Consider the following 1,895-nt stretch of genomic DNA (forward strand, 5'->3'; position numbering starts at 1 on the left):
GTGGTGGAGGGCTGGATGAACAGTAGACGGTGGATGGGTGCCCGTGGAGGGGTGGATGAACAGGACCCTGTGGTGTGGAGGGTAGGATGAACAGTAGACGGTGGAGGGGTGCCCGTGGAGGGGTGGTTGAATAGGACCCCGTGGTGTGGAGGGCTGGCTGAACAGTAGACGGTGGAGGGGTGGTTGAACAGTAGCTGGTGGAGTAGCGCGCGGTGGAGGCTGGATGAACAGGAGCCCGTGGAGGCTGGAGGAGGTCGACGGTGGATGAATAGTAGCTCATGGAGGCTGGAGGGGGTCGACGGTGGAGATGAACAGTATCCCGTGGAGTCCCGTTTTGCGGTACGCTGCACCCCACAGGACCCCTGTTTCGACCGTAGCGCTCCAACACAAGTCCGTTTCCTCTGTTTTGCGGTACGCCACACCCCCTGATCAACAGGACCCCCGTTTAGACCATAGGAGGTCCGTTTCCTCCATTTTGCAGTACGCCAGACCCCTCCCGATGAACAGGATCCCGTTTCGAACGTGGCCAGTCGAACACAAGGCCGTTTCTCTGTTCTGCGGTACGCCAGGCCTCGTTTTCCATCGCCTGTTCCGTCCAAGCCCTCCCGATGAACACGACGCATTTCGTTGCCTCCCCATGAATACGATGACGACGTTGTTTCTCCATTCCGACCCAGCCATGTACACGAGCCCTGGCCGTACGTATGCGCGAGTAGGCGTTTGAGACCCCGCCCGTATGTACACATACCTGGCCGTATTTTCTTTCTTGCACCCTGGCCACTGTACGTATGTGTAAATGCTACGTGCGCGCCTCTACTACGACACGTGCGTGCCTCTACTATGACACATGCACGCCTCTACATCGACCAGTATGTACGTACACGTTCGCGACCAGAATGACAACGCTACGTATGCTTTGACCAGGTGGGTCCCGACTGTCAGGCACTTCCTTGCCTGCAAAGATGTAGCTGGTCGGTCCCGGCAGTCAGGGGGCGAATCATTTTTTTGACCGGACGCACTTCCTTGCTTGCGAAGATGTAGCTCATGGGTCCCAGCAGTCAGGGGGAAACATTTTTTCGTGAAATACGGTGGCCCGTCCGGTGGGTCCCGCTGTCAGGTGGAGGAATAATTATTTTGCACGTAATAAGCAGGTACTTCCTTGCTGCGGCCGTGGACCCAGCTGTCAGCCTCTCCACGGACAGTCCACGTCCGATGGAAGTCATTCCTTGACCACGTTGACCACGCCGCGCCGAGAGCACCAGGGCGGTGGACGACGGCGAGGCCTAGGAAGGGGACGACGCGGAGCCGGGGAAGACGCGACAGTGGATGCCCATGCGTAGAGGAGTATGAGGGTTCACTGGTTCGCTGCGGTGTGAGGCTGCCGTCGCCGCAGAATAACAGGGGGTGTGGGTGAGTAGAGGGATGGCCTGGCTAGCGGTGGGAGTAGTAGGGGGCAGTGAGGCCTCCGTCGCATCGCAGCCGGCCATGGGAGGCAGGAGCACGAGGCACGACCGGCGCTGGTTTTGGCGGCTGGAGCAAGAAGAACAGAGGTTGAAGAAGCACTACGGCCGTTGGATGGACATCGTACGGTCATTGGAGCTAGAATTGTGCATATTGACTAAGTTGACAAAGCCCTTTGTCCCCGTCAAATTAGTTGGCCCAAAAGTCAGCCTCCCACCAAGGTGGGTCCCAGCTAGCAAGGGGTATTCATTTTTTTGAGCATAATAAGGAGGCACTTCCTAGCGTGCGAAGATATAGCTGGTGGGTCCAAGCTGTCAGTGGCGGTATCATTTTTGTCGCGAAATACAGAGGCCCTTTCAGTGGGTCCCTGATGTCAGGTGGAGGAATCATTATTTTGCGCGTAATAAGGAGGCATTTCCTTACGTGCAGCCGTG

Source organism: Triticum dicoccoides, chromosome 5A (assembly GCF_002162155.2).
Source record: "Triticum dicoccoides isolate Atlit2015 ecotype Zavitan chromosome 5A, WEW_v2.0, whole genome shotgun sequence".
In the NCBI taxonomy this organism is placed as follows: domain Eukaryota; kingdom Viridiplantae; phylum Streptophyta; class Magnoliopsida; order Poales; family Poaceae; genus Triticum; species Triticum dicoccoides.